The following is a 14721-nucleotide window of genomic DNA, read 5'->3' as shown; positions in this document are numbered from 1 at the left end:
CTAATATGGCTGTGTTGTTTCTTACACCCTTGATGCGCATTGGTCCTGAAAACTTGGTTTCACCCTCGCACCTCCTCGGCACCCTAACACATACCCAGTCTCCCACTTTCCACTGTGGAGCTTTGGTCCTCGGCACCCTAACACATATCCAGTCTCCCACTTTCCACTGTGGAGCTTTGGTCCCATGTTTGGTGTCATATTGAGCTTTGTATCTACTTTGATGTGCATCAATTTTGTCCCTGAAAGCGTGCTTGTCCCTTGTGACATTGGACACCCCTCCTAACCAATACGGGAAGAACTTGGTACCTGGTTTCCTCCCTCTCAGCGCTGAAAAAGGAGAAACTCCCGTGACCGAATTAGGAGTGGTGTGATAAGCCCACAACATTTCCTGTAACGCTTGTTCAGTGGGTATCCTGTTTACCACCGCCAATTGTATGCACCCTTTGACCATGCGGTTCATTCTTTCCACCAAACCATTTGCCCTGGGACAGTACAGTGCTGTTCTCAAGTGTGTTATGTTAAGTTTACTCAAGAACTCTGTCATAGCATGGGACGTGAATTGGACCCCATTATCTGTCCCCATTGAGGACGGTATGCCCTCCTGTGCAAACGTGTCCTTTAGAAATTGAATTACAGATATGGTCTTTATCTGATGGATCATTTTGACCACCGTCCAGTGGGAGTGAAAATCAACTAGAACCAGTGTAAACTGTTTCCCCACCCCCTTCAAGTTGAGGGGACCAATGATGTCTAATGCAACCTTCTCCCACTGTTTATCCGGTACAGCTACCGGGGACAAGGGTGACTTCCTGGTCATTCTAGACTTGTCACTGTTGGAACACGTGATACAATTTTTAACTTTAGCCTCCACGAACGAGTCCATCTTGGGGAACCAATATCTTTCTCGTAACCTTGCCTTCGTCAAGCTCCTACCCAAGTGGCCCTCATGTACAAGGTCAATTATTTTGCCCCTCATGGCCTCCGGTGGAACTATTTTGTCATTTCTGAATAGGATTCCTTGATCCATATTCAGCTCCAAATGTATCTCCCAGAATGGTTTTAATTCTGCCTCAACCTGATCAGGAGAATCAGGCCAACCCTTTACTGTGTGGTCAATGATCTGCGTCATGTTCATGTCTGCGTTCATGCACTCTAGCCATTCCTGTGTGGTGATGGTGTCTAAACTGAGTTGGAAGACCAGGTACTCAGGAGTTTCAAACTGTTCCCCTGTGTCAATGGGGCTTCTGGATAGGAAATCAGCTGCCGAATTTTGACTACCCGGGACATATCGGATTGTGAAACAGAAGCCCTCAAAACCCAGCAGCCACCTAGCTATGCGGGGAGTATTACATGAGCTATTCTTCGGGTTAAACATGAAAATTAGAGGTTTATGATCAGTGCGTAAACCAAATTGAATGCCCTCAGAAAAAACTAGAAATGTTTCACTCCCCAAAAACAAGCCAATGCTTCCCTTTCTACCACCGAATAGTTATTTTCAGCTTTGGTAAGTGACCTTGAAGCAAACGCGACAATTCTCTCTTTGCCCTCAATAATTTGTGAGAGTGTTGCTCCTAATCCTTTCCCACTAGCGTCCGTAGTAAGAAAGGTTCTGCGGTTGTGTTCAAAGTTACACAAAAATGGAGCAGATAGTATGCCTTCCTTCACTCTCTGAAATGATGTTTCATGTTCCTCTGCCCACCGGAATTGCATGCTCTTCTTTGTGAGGTCCCTCAGGTTGGCAGTCAGATCCGCAAAGTGGTCTACATATTTTGCCATATATTCGGCCAACCCTAAGAATGATTTCAGTTCATCTTTGTTCGTAGGTTCAGGCGCGTCTCTTACCGCTTCCACTAGGCAATGTTTAGGTTTGAAACCATCTTTTGAAATACAATGTCCTAAGTATTCCACCGATTCCACTCCGAACTGACATTTCTCTCTCTTCAGTGTAAGTCCTGCGCCTCTGAACCTGGACAGGACTTGTCTTAAAACATTGTTATGTTCTTCCACATTGGCACCGTACACTAGGACATCGTCCTGGAAACAAAGCGTTTTCGGCACCCCTTTTAAAACATGTTGCATAATCCTTTGAAAGACCCCTGCCACAGAGGCCAATCCAAACGGCATACGACAGAACATGAAGGTGCCCATGGGCGTGGTGAAGGCAGTGAGCTTCCTAGAATCTGGATGTAACTCCACCTGATGATATGCCATGGAGAGATCCAGAACGCTGAAGCATCTAGCCTCGCCCATGGTGCTCAACATCTCGTGGATGCGGGGTAAGGAATGCCTCTCCACTAATATGTTGTTATTTAGATCTCGTAGATCTATGCACATGCGAATGTCCTGACTGTGACCTTTCTTGGCAATGACAATCGGGGCGACCCATTCAGAACAAGACACCGGTTGAATGATGTTAAGTTTCTCCAACCTGTCTAGCTCCTTTCTCAGTGGATCCCACATAAGATGTGGAATATGTCTTGTCTTATGAACCACCGGTGTAGCATCGTGTTTTAACTGAATTTTGTGCTGGAAGTCCTTAAGCAATCCTAATGTCTCTGAAAATACTTCTGGAAACTCACTTGCGACATTTCCGCTTTGACCTGAAGGATTTATTGTCAACACTTGTTCCGGATTATTCGGGTCTAATTTGATTCCTAGCTCTCTTTGGTGTTGCCATCCCAGTAAGTTTGACCCCTTCTCTACTACATAAACCTTTCCTACTGTACGAAGGCCTTTGAAAGAAATCAGCGCTTTGAACATTCCTTTCATAGGTATAGGATCCCTATTATAGCCGCTAGGAGCAATATCCGCTTTATCCAGCTTGTCCTGTCCTTTTTCCAACACAGCCTGAAAATCCGTAAAGTTCACCAGTGTAAATGGCGAGCATGAATCAGCGAACATTTTAACGCTCTTCCCATCGAAAGACACATCACATACAGGGTACCCCTGCTGCTCCTGAAGATCCCCCTCCTTGACTTGTAACACAATTTTCTTGACCTGTGTTGGCGCTGCGGTGACTTGACTTGTCCCCATTTTCTTTGGAAAGCACCCACAAACCCTAGCAAGATGCCCCTTCCTGTTGCAGTTCCTGCACCAAGCATGCCTGGCTTGACAGTTGAGATCATTTGCTAGGTGGTTGTTGCTCCCACAACGATAGTATTTCAATTTTCCACTCTCCGCATTCATTGTCTGGTTACGCCAATTGTCACTTTTCTTTGACAGTTCACTTTTGATCTTGTACACTTCTGATTCCTCCTCCAGATTGGCAATCTCTGATACCCTCTCACCAGTCTCCGTTGAATTTATCTCTTTCAGACAGATCGTCGTGTGTTCAACTGATTTCGCAATTTTGACTGCTTCCAGGAGATCCGGTTGTTTCTCCAACAATTTCCTTTGTATTTCTTTGTTGTTTGTACAGCGTACCAATTGATCTCTGATTAGTGAGTCATTGAGATCTTAGGGTATTATGTATATTTGATTGTAGTTTTTAACAAAAGTTGTTGATTTGATGATGTGCATCTTTTATGGTTATTTGTAAATATCCGAATAAAGATATTTGATATGATATGATATGAGTCATTGAGATCATTGAAAGCACAAAGTCTGCTCAAACCTCTGAGAACTGCAATGTAAGTGGATACATTTTCTTGGTTGCCCTGTGCGCGACTGAAGAATTTGTGTCTTTCTAAGACTATATTAATTTTGTTCCCAAAGTGACTTCGCAATTTAGACAACGTCGTTTCATACACATCTTCATCCTCCTCTTCTACCTCAGGCTCCGGTAGTGATTCAAAAATCTTCCTTCCGCTTGAACCTAAGTTGTGTAGCAATATGTGCTGTTTCCTGAAAGCGCTGCACTTTTCCCCTCCTATTGCCACCAGGTAAGATTCAAATACCTTCTCCCAATCTTGCCATGGAATAGTTGGTTCTCCCATTTCATTCAAGAATGGCGTTGGTTGTAACATGCTAGAAGCTGCCATTGTGAAAGAGCCAGACACGTACTGTGTTTAAATTTGTGATGTACACTCAACTGCTTTGATGGGACACTTGCATTACACAATCAAAGGTTAACAAGAGCAACTACAGAGCGAGCGTGACCAGTGCCAACTGAGATATGGGAGCCAACACCTCAAATCACAAGAAATATATAGTACATCAATTTCCAACTAGCGGTAATATGTGAATTACAAGTGGCATACAAGTCATAGGATAAGTACTTGTTAGCTAAAGGTGAAGGTCAACAGTTGCTGACGAGTGCTATGAGGTAAAACGCAGGTTGGAACCACATAACCCTTTAATAACCCTTGACCGCTTGAATAGTGTGCACTGAAGAATGTGCCAAGTGATGTCCGCTAGATATATGACGTGGTAGAGGAGATCAGAAGAATCATTGATGCGCAAGAGGAGTAACTGCCCTCCTTACGATTGGTGTGCGTGTCACCGAAGAATTAGTCAGACACACACTGGAGTGCGTGTCTCCGCAAATAACAACAATGGCTTTATTGGCTTGAGGTGTAATGTGGTGTGCGTGTCACCGAAGGCTGCATTAGACACGCTATGGAGTGCGTGCCTCCGAAAAATTGCTGAACCACCTTACCGGCGTTAGGACCCAGGGCAGCCTCACAGACTCACAGGCAAGCGTCAGCGGCGTCCTATATGGAAAGCTTCTTGAGGTAACTCGGCAACGGCGCTTGACGGAGGAATTGTCTCCAGGCTGCTTCTGCGCACGAAGTTCGTTGTTATTCCAGGAAACGGGAACCCGGATAGTCTCTTACACGGTCCTGACGAGACAATCGGCGCCACACAATCAGGATATCCCCGGCACCAGGGCTGACAGGCTGATGACGGTACTCCGGACAACGAGACCAGGCGCTCACAATAGCCCCACAGTGGAACACGATGCCCGGTGACCAGAAGAATAACACAGTCCGTTCGTAGATAGAAGTTCCCCAGGCAGAGCCAGAGCGTCTCCAGAGCATAAGACTTTTCCACACGCCACCGCCAATATAAAACGTGTGCAGATAAACTCTCAGAAAGTTCGCCGGTCACAGTTCCATGAATAGCAAGGCAGCATCACTGACAAGATGCGACACCACTGGAACAGCTGATGGAGTAACCAGAAGGGGAGGAGTAAGGTACATCTGCCCCCTTACGCAGATCGTCGCCAGTGATATAAAGTAAAACTAACACGAAGGTGAGTTTTCAGTCCTTTATTCCTCACTCCTCTCTCCATCAATGCTCCCTGTCACCAACATTCTAATGTCCCCTTCAGGGACTTGGAACAAACCATATACTGTGGGGGTGGTTCGGGAATGTACCAACTATAGGTCAAGTACCTATGGTAATTAACATGGCGTCGTTAACATGGCGTTAACATGGCATACCTTAGACACATCGTAACAGTCAGCAATACAAACATAAACCTTACAGTTACCGATCAAAGCACAGCTAACAGTCCCACCGAAATGAACAAAAGTATTAGCTGTCAAAGTGCTCTGATTTCTCCGTTTTCTCTGAGGTGCTGGTGTATCACTGCGGAAAAGCAAAACCAGCAGGACAGGAAAGGCACACAACCAGCAGGACGTCAGGCTGGGAACAGGCAGCAACGTGCGGCTGTGACGCTTGACAAAACCAAGACCAAGGCTGTATGTATGCTGCAGCTCTTGTACAGTTGAAGTAGGAATTGGCACAATAGGGTTGAAGCTGAACAAAACACTTCCAAGGCAGCAGGAAGGGTAACATCAAAGTTCAAGGGGAGCTGGCACATAAGGCTGAATATAGGCAGGCAATCAGTAAGCTGACTTAGAAGAGCAGGAACAGGTACACAGCTGAAAGCACACAGCTGACTAGAAGTGCAGAAACTGGCACACAGTTGACTTAGAAGAGCAGTAACTGGTACACAGCTGACTTAGAAGTGTAGTAACTGGTACACAGCTGATTTAGAAGAGCAGTAACTGGTACACAGCTGATTTAGAAGAGCAGGAACTGGCACGTTAAGGTTGGGGCGGCCGGTAGACAGGTCACTGGTGGGGCTCAGGGGTGCCAGTATGCTTTTGAATCCGTAGCTCAGAGTTTCAAGAGGTTCTTGTAGTTACCTTGTAGTTTCTTCAGAATTAAAATTTGCAATCCATAAGATGGTACTCGTAGATTCTTTCCAGATCGTCGCCAAATGTAATGAAGGTAAATTAGTTCAGTAGCCAAGATGTAGAATAAATGAAGGTTTATTGATGCAGTTGATAGGTGGTATTGAAGATAGATATATATCAATAAGTGAGCCCCACCAGGAGCAGCTTCCTTTCTGCTCAGCCCATACTCTCAACTGACACTCCACATCCAGGCATCCCAACATTCCATTACCTCACCATGCACATCAACATTCCACATCACATCCTCACTGGCTGAGCAGCAAGGGAAAGGAAGCAGGAAAGATGCATTGCACTGGAAACCAGATACCACAGGGGGTCTCTCCCTGTTCCTGAGCAAGGGTCTGTACCGATGGGTGTGATATAGAAAGCTGCAGGTACAGAAGGTGTAAGCTGAGTTCGATAGAAGTTTATGTAAGAAGCCAACACAAGCATCGAATAAAACAGTACATACAGCACTCATATCTGCGAACGTGTAGGACGGGCAGTGACGTGTGAGACCCTGTAACCATGACGTAATTACCAGGTTGCACCTTATGACTTCCCAGCCGCTCCACAGTTAATGTCACTATAAGAAGCCTCCTGGAAACGAGGCCTTGCAATGGCGGCGAGAGGCGGGTCGCCAATGCTATAGATTGTGACACGTTCTAGATGACAGTTTCTCAAATTCCTTCCCGAATTCTGGGTCACGTTCTCTGCAAAGACGAGGCACACCTAGATGATTAATGCAGTGGAGCCTGGTGAGTTTCACCATGCAGGAGATGATGGCCTGCTCGTCATTGCTCTGGTCCAGCTACTCCTGCATACAGAAATTGCTTGAAAATGTACTTCTTGAACTGAACAAAATTGGGAAATGCCTTTTGGGAGGGGTGTGGGGGACGCTGGGGGGGCTGAGACAGAGCAGCTCAGTACAAAAACAACCAGCAGCAGAGTGCTCAAGGTTTCAAAATTTGCAGGCATGAGAACTAATTCGCATATTGATGACATAACAGGAAGTGATGGCATTGATGGCATCACAGGAAGTCACGCTAATAAAGGGAAAGAATGCTCATAACAGCAAAAATCCCTAGAGATAAAAAGATCAGGTATTGATTTTGAAAATGTATTATTGTCAAAATGCAGAAGTTTTCGCAGATCCATAGAGTTACATTATGTGCTAAAGTGAAACACAAGTTAAAAAAAATATTTTGGTCAGGCGCTGGAGCACTGGTGGGCCTCCTCTTTAACCTATCACCTACTGACACGCCTGTGTGCACCTGGCACTGCTGGAGTCCTGCACATTATCATGAAGTGCAGTCCATGGAGGCAACGTAGCATGCTGTGTTTTTTACCTTCCACTGAGCATCTGGGCTTCCATAGCAGCACAACTGCCATTCACATACATTCATCATGAAGAAGTTGGGCAGTCAGGTGGCAGCTGAAAGTGCCCAAATGAACTGCCCGAATCGGCTGCCGCACACAGCTCTGCCACAATAAATCCCGAGCTTAGCTCTGCTCACCAAATCAAATTGTACCCTGGCAGCTACCTCATGCTTCTCCAAGCCACTTTGACTGCGCAGAGGCTACAGCCTAGGCACCCATACACATTATGGGATGACTTTGCCCCGGGCCTGAGGGGTGACAGCACTGAGGGATGTGGTACTGCACTCCCTTCACTACGCATGACGGTCTAGCCTGCACCTCATGCGCAGAGAAGCTCTCTCCAACCCCAGCTGCATCCAACCCAAGCTGCAGTGCTGGGGTTGGTGAGAGCAGGCACAGACCCCCCCAATCTGTCCTGGAGCCCTGATCAAGGACGCCCAGGCCAATCCTAAAGCTGCTATCATGCGTGAGAGCAGCTTCAGGATTGGCCGCAGGGCAGGCTGGGAGCCTGACCTGAAGAAGAGGAGAAGAAGAGCGCGATGCAAGATGCGGCAAGCTGGAGGTAAGGTTTTTATTATTTTTTTTTATTATTTTGCCTCCCTCCCTTTGCGACCCCTATGCCCCCTCTCAACCCCCGCCCGGCTGCCCTGCCACTCGTCACAAACACAGGCCACTACTGGTTATATGTATTTCACGATCACCCACGAGGGTATCCTGACACTGAGTAGGTGTGTGTGCCTAGCCCTATCTATGGTAGGCTGGGTAATTGTAAAGTCAAGTATTCAGCTTCTTGTGGAATTCAAGAAGAGAGGAGGAGGTTCTGATATTGAAGGAAGTGACCCGAATCAGGTCACCCGGGTCACTCGCGACCACCTCTCAGCCTTCCAAACAAATAAAAGAGTCGGTCAGACAGTAGAGAATACAAACCAAAGTTATTTATTAGTCATACACTCAAGCGGAGTCCAGTCTGAGCGACCTCCTTGGATTGCAGCAGAGGGACTGACCCCTGCCAACATGGTAATACCAGATATACATTTCCAGTACCCCCAAGACACGCCCAGACTGTAATTTTCCATTTAGTAGATGGTGAACAAAGAAGATACAGAAGGATGATCTGCAGTCATGAGATCGGGTACATGCTATCTCAGTTTCAAGGTTACTCTGCCAGTGCCCCCCACTCTAAGGGTGGGAGCAAGCCTATCTAACAGGAAAGGTATGTAATGACAAAACAGTCTATTCATTAGTACAGCGAAGCTCAACCTTGGGGAAATAGAAAAAAAACACAGAGGCTGCTTTCTGCTGAGGCAGACCGAATGAGGCAGAAGCTTAGTTTGAATCTTGGTACAAAATGGCGGCTGAATACAAAATGATGGCGCAAATGCTAACTTAAATCATACAATGCATAGGGAAGTCGACCACAAACAATTTCCATTCCAACAGACCCTCCTTTTAGCATTCAATAACATTTTTTGCTACTGTCTAAAATCAAATAAGTTTTCGCATATCATGAAAACAACTGCTACTTGTTAATACACGCATTATCAATATTCAAAAATACCTCCATCTATTGACATCAGGTCTTGGACAGCCTGCATCATCATAACAGTTGTCTTAATGTCATGTACTGGAACCTTTGGTTTAGGTGTGAGTCTGTTCACACAGTAAGTACAGCAAGCAGGGAGACAATGTATATACAAGCACCAGGTGAAAATGATGCCAGCAATTGCAACTAGGAAGATAAGGATCTTCCAACCCCAGGATGCGAATAGACCCCAGAACCACCCAGAGCGAGTCCATGTACCATTCTCTTGGTGGATGTCAGATGGGAGCCTATACCACTTCTGGATGACAGCATATACATTAGGGGCATGGTCCGGGATGTATAGGGACATCAACACTCTAGACTATCCATATATTCAGTATCAGGAATAGAAGTTGCAAGGAATGATGTAGAACCAAAGATGCCCTCATCTATTTGCATCATTTCGTGAATGTTCTTCTGCAACATAATCGCAGCAGTGTCATGGACTGTCTTCTGCGGCTTAGGGGTGAGGAGTGTTATACAGTAGGAGGAGCATAAAGGAAGACACTGCACCAGAATGCAACAGACAATTAGAATTACAATAAAGTAGATCACTCTTTCTAGAATCCAACCCCAACCACCAAAGAGGGACCAACTCCAGTTTCCGCTTTCCATTCCTTTGACATTCTCCATAATATCTAAAACGTGTTGGGTAATATTCTTTTCCATATTTGTGATCCCGACTACACACTGGTCTCCTACTACTGCGCACACACCACCGCCCTTAGCTAGGATGAAATCAACAGCATATCTTGTTTGCTCAGAGTATATTTGCATACTTTCTAATTGGGTGATGTCACGCAAGGCCGCTACTGTTGAGTTAGACAGTATCTGCAGCTTGCATCCAAAATATTCCCTAGCCCTTTCACCTCTGGCCATTTCAGTACCACCAAAGGTAATAATGGAGGAAAGTATATACCCAGAGGAGATACCTTTACTATAATTATTGACCACCAGTTCTGTCACTCCGTCGCAAAATTCCTTTGTTTACGTCCTTTTAACCAATCTTATATTTGGCTTACTATACTTACAAAAGACACACAATTGCCACTGGAATCAAGCTATCCTGGCTGAAGAGGGGTAAATCCCCGAAACTGGTCCTACAATGCTTGTTTCCAGTCCAGGGAGGACCTGGCTTGGCTGTTCGGGCTGGACTGTTCCCATGAGGCACAGGGTCAATTGCATATGGCTGGGTTCAAACTGGAATGGCATGGTGAGCAAAAAAACGATGGATTTAGGCCCAGATCTCTGTACTGGGGTGAATGTATGACATTGTTCTGCATTCTGTTGTTTTTACTAAACTTAAAAGGCACCCCAAGAGGAAGCACCATTCCTAAAGCAACGTCCTCGGTACCATTATGAACATTGGAGTAAGTATCATTGGACAAAAAGTAAAATCCTGGGTGTGCATAAAGTGGACCTTGATAATCTACAGGAGCATACCTGGTGTTCATTCTCACTGTACTCGGACCATTCTTTCTCACTAAAGACATTGTATTCTTGAACAATATCATTCCAGAACAATTTATGTATAGAAAAGCGTCAGTACTATTGGACAGCATGCGGGATAGTAACCTGCCTTTCGAGTAACTGTCAAATCTTGATAATGCCAGCCCACTAAAGTAATGTTCTGTTCATCCATATACAAATTGTCACAATACACATTAACTTTGCAACCTGGGTATCCCTTCCCTCGTGGCTTCCAATAATACAAACAGGAACCGGGATATCCCATCCCGAACTCACCCTTTACCTCTACGAATTGTGGTGGGCGAACATATGTATAATTAACCAGTGACAATGGGAAAGCAGTCCATAAACTCGTAACAGATTCAGTAGGGTAGCAAGCTGTACCTTCACCAAAACATTTCCTATGTGTATCTAGAAATACATTACTTGGGATTGTCCTCTTTGCACCAACTTGAGAATCAATCTTGTGTGTAGTACATGATGAGGCATTACAATCACACTCCAAAATCCAAGACACCCCACCCAAAATCAACAACAGCAAAAAAACAAGAACAGCACAAAGCAGTTTTCTCTTAGCAGACCAATTGTTTTGTACGTGAACAAGGGGAATTACTTGTTTTTCTTTGTCAGTAACCATTTTGCCTAAGGGGTGTATGGTGAATAGGTAAGCAAGGGGGCCAATTTCCAGCAAGGGAAGTATACAAGTTCCCAGTGTCCGTCAGACTCTCACTGGTCGACTCCTATTGTTCACCAATGTTGGCGCTGTTGAGCACCGGCAGAGGAGCTGTCAGACCAGCTCTTGAAGAAATCCCACATCGCTCAGGATAAAGTACCCCACCCACCCCGCTCCAGGGGAGCACGTTCGGTCTATCTTGTCCAATGACCGAACAATGCACCAATCTCGCCTCTCCCTAAACTACCGTTGGTACCACAGGCAAGATACACCCTATCTCTTACAGTCCATCCCTACTAATCAGTCCATTCCTATTAATCTGACTTCTCCTTTGGTGCATGCAAGATACACCCTATCTCTTATAGTCCACCCCTACTAATCAATCCATCCCTACTAATCTGACTTCTCCTTTGGTGCACTATTCCTCCGTTTAGGGCGCAAATTGTACCTTGTGATTTCAGGCGCGGAGGGTTCAGCAAACATTTAATGGCTCGTCTTTCCTGGAAGGACCGCAGTATTTAGCACGTCATCGGTCTCCCAATCCATTTGCATCCATATTTTCCAGGCAGAATGTCGGGTTCGCGTCCCACTGGTGCGAGAGCAGGGTCGTTCGGACCTGTTGGTGAATAGTACGCACATTTTCAGTTAACTGGCACAAGTAATAAAAAAAAAAAATACCATTAGCACTAATAGGGGCTGGGCCATGGTGACTACAAGGAGAACATATACACCTGGGAACATTTTCTGCTTCCCTGACTTATCAATCCAACATCCCTTATTGTTTGATTGTGCTGTACTGTCTTGTCACATTGCCATCTCTACTGTGGCCTCACTCTGTATCTCCTCCTCATTAATGAGCACATCCTCAAGCATGGTGACTTCAGGGACCTACCTAGCGGGACCTGCTACTAACATCTTTTTCATCTTCGTTCAGGCTGTCTCCTTAGCTTCTGATCTGCAAATGCCTTAACCCTTCCTACATCATCAGCGGCTTTTCAGTGGACATTACACTTGCAATTCCCATATCCTAATAAGAGCGGCTAACTCTGTTGCTCGGACTGACTGATGGGCTGTAATAACATAAGCAGCAGTAGTTGTGCCCTCTGGTAATTCAAAACAGGAGACATCGACATATTGTTCACCTTGGAGGCCAGACAAGAGAACATCAGTCAAGTCTACCCGTCCCTTCGTCTCTCCAGATGGGAGGGGCAGTAACTTGGCTGAATTCAGAGTGGCACATCTGTCAATCGTGATGTTTTTGGCAGATCAAGCTAATTCATAGCCAGTTAGAAGTGCACGGGTAAGGTGCTGTGTCTTTATCTTATTCAAAAATGTATCCACAGCATGGTGTACCATGTCTCTGGGGAAGTATCGAGTACGAGTACGACCTATTGCCTTATCGAGACAGGCAAGGACGTGACCGCTCTTAGGCAGCTCGGGAGGGCTCGCACAGTAGTGTTAAGGATAGCAGAGAAATAAGCGATAGCAGAAAAATAGGCACACAGGCATTGCTTATCTCTAATTTATTCTGGTTAGAATAGAAAGCGCACACAACTAGCCACCTTGTGTACGTACAACACGAACGGCTTTGCATCAAGCACAAAGACTAATTAGCTGAACCAAGCATAGGAGCCAAGCAAAGCACAACCTTTAATTGCTCAAAAGACTGCTGACACTCAGGCGTCCAAAACATGCATCCATGAACAACAGGATCATGCACAGCAGGGTCATTCCCCTACCCTTCTTCGACAGTAGGTGACCTAAGTAGGTGACCTCCTGTCGAAAGTATTGAAATTTAGAAAGGGATGTTTTATGGCCATCTTTAGCTCCATGTCGACATACTGAAACAATATGTTATCTGTAGGTAGCGCCAAGAAATACTTTTCACTGTCGAATTATTGATACTAGGGTAGCCGGGAGAAGCACGGCGAAACCTAAAACCTCTACCAGCGGGGGTGAACTCATGTTATCCCAAAAATCCAGGAGAATCCAAGCAGATATCCGATAGCATGATGAATAGGTATACTGAAGAACGTGCGCTTCCAGTCAGGGACAGAAAAGAAAGCAGCAGAAGAAGGAATCAAAGTAAAAAAAAAAAAAAAGAAATCTTGGACGTCAGTAACCGCTGTAAACTGGGGAATCACTGCTCCATTCATTTCACGCAAATCAATCACAAAACGATAAACATCTTCATAGTCATCATGATAATACTGTCCACCCCTGTTGGCATCAAAGTTGTTATTATCTGAATGATCATGTGAGGTGGCAGCATGCTGAGCTCTGTCCTGTCCACCAGCTCCATGACCCCGCCCCAAGAACCTCATCCTCTAGGGGCTGCAACTTCAGGTATACTGTCTGCAGGCTCTTCTCAAGCAGCCTACCTTAATAAGCGACCAGCGTTGCGACATTACCAAATGCCTTACCAGGTGCCATAGCAGCAGCATATACATTGTCCCTAATATCATAAATGATCTGTGGTGTGGCATCATGAAAACACTGTTCTCCCAGTCCAATCAAAGCTGCTGACATGTGATTAAGGGCATGCTGCTGCACAAACAGCTCATAATCTTTCATCACACTCCACACATCCTCCACACTGTAAATGGGGTAACAAGCCCACTGAGCGGTCTGACTGGCTACCACCCTTTTCTCTTCATCTCCAACATCAGATCACATCAATATCTGCCCCAGTCGCTCCCTAGCAGTCGCCCAGTCTATGTCCCTTAATCCATGTGCGGGCGTGCCGCTACTCAATACCGTCGGGGAATGAAGGAAAACGGAAGGAGTAGTGTGAGAAGTTGGCATGGCATATGCTGGTCACTAGTTATAGTGGCCACCTTACACCAGTCCAATTCGACTCTTATGATAGATAGGTTTAAGACAAACTTTTAAAGAAAGCTATCCTAGTGGTAGCTGTGGAGAGCAGCCTTCAGGCTAAGTCTCAGAGGAATGTAAAGCAGCTTGTTTTACCTTATAATCTCTTGAATTAACAAATGAAAGGACACCACAGAGGTATATATATCAAATATATATGTATTTATTTCTAGACACACTCTACTAATCTCTTTATGAAATTAGAAGCTAGGAACACATTCAAATATCAACGTTTCACCATAAGTTAAGCACAAATATGGCTGGGGCCCTAGGGGCGTACCAAACCATATACTAAAAAAGAGGTTTAGGAAAGTCGACTTGCAGAATGACAAGGCCTAGGGCCTGTAGAATCGCTGGGGCTTCACGACTGCAGTGATAGCCGGTAAGTAACAGACCCACGTGAGACGCATGCAGTGTGAGAACACAGCCGCGGGTTCCCTATTGATTACAATGGAGTCGCGGTTTGATTTTTAAAGTTTTAGGGTACTTCAAGGAAGTCTACAAGCAAGCCACTTACAAGGTAAGTAATTCGAGGGCCAACACACACTAGGGCACTGGAGTGCACAAGTTACCTCACCCAGGGAAGCCGGGTGCATAGGTGTCTTTTGGTGTCGGTT

General features: G+C 45.5%; 1 protein-coding gene and 1 long non-coding RNA gene across 6 annotated transcripts in view; one reads left to right on the top strand and one right to left on the bottom strand.

The window, feature by feature from the left end:
- Nucleotides 1–14721, top strand: part of FMNL1 (formin like 1) — a 1060054-nt gene that overhangs the window by 49208 nt on the left and 996125 nt on the right. The window lies entirely within an intron of this gene.
- Nucleotides 1–14721, bottom strand: part of LOC146870934 (uncharacterized) — a 158711-nt gene that overhangs the window by 14601 nt on the left and 129389 nt on the right. For all 4 annotated transcript variants that reach the window (XR_014979829.1, XR_014979831.1, XR_014979832.1 and 1 more), the window contains exon 2: nt 11679–11846. This is a non-coding gene — a long non-coding RNA (uncharacterized LOC146870934). The remainder of the gene's footprint in view (nt 1–11678; nt 11847–14721) is intronic.

The sequence above is a fragment of the Triturus cristatus genome, chromosome 1_1 (assembly GCF_964204655.1).
Source record: "Triturus cristatus chromosome 1_1, aTriCri1.1, whole genome shotgun sequence".
Taxonomy (NCBI): Eukaryota; Metazoa; Chordata; class Amphibia; order Caudata; family Salamandridae; genus Triturus; species Triturus cristatus.
This window is presented reverse-complemented; position numbering and strand designations above follow the sequence as displayed.